The sequence below is a fragment of the Pseudophryne corroboree genome, chromosome 12 (genome assembly GCF_028390025.1).
Source record: "Pseudophryne corroboree isolate aPseCor3 chromosome 12, aPseCor3.hap2, whole genome shotgun sequence".
Taxonomy (NCBI): Eukaryota; Metazoa; Chordata; class Amphibia; order Anura; family Myobatrachidae; genus Pseudophryne; species Pseudophryne corroboree.
This window is the reverse complement of record NC_086455.1, coordinates 47,020,051-47,020,571: the sequence shown is the minus strand read 5'-3', so window position 1 is coordinate 47,020,571 and position 521 is coordinate 47,020,051.

Below are 521 nucleotides of genomic sequence, written 5' to 3'. Positions count from 1 at the left end.
TGGTTTCAAAGCCGCTGTGACACGGCTGGAAACTGTGTACAATTACCTGGCCCGGACCCAGGTTTTTGGTGGAAATCATCACTACAGCTCAGCATCTAAAAGGTGTGTACACACAGCGAGATTTCTCCTTTCGATTTTGACTATATAGTCAAAATCGCAAGGAAAGTTAGTGCAAACAGCAAGGTGTTAGGCAGATTGCAATACCGATTCGATCCCAATGCGCACGCTGGGTTGGTATGGCAAGACTGTGCAGGCAAGTCAGTCTTGACTATCTAGTGCAGTGGTTCCCAACCTCGGTCTTCAAATACCCCCCAACAGTTCAGGTCTTCCCGGTCTCCTCACAGGATTGCAAGTGAAAAAATTAGCTCCACCTGTGGGTCTTTTAAAATGTGTCAGTGAGTAATGAATACACCTGTTCAACTGCTAGGTGACCTGGAAAACATGACCTGTTGGGAAGCACTGATCTAGTGTGCTATCTAGTACAAAGCATAGTAAAAATTGGCACTTATTCAAAATCAGAA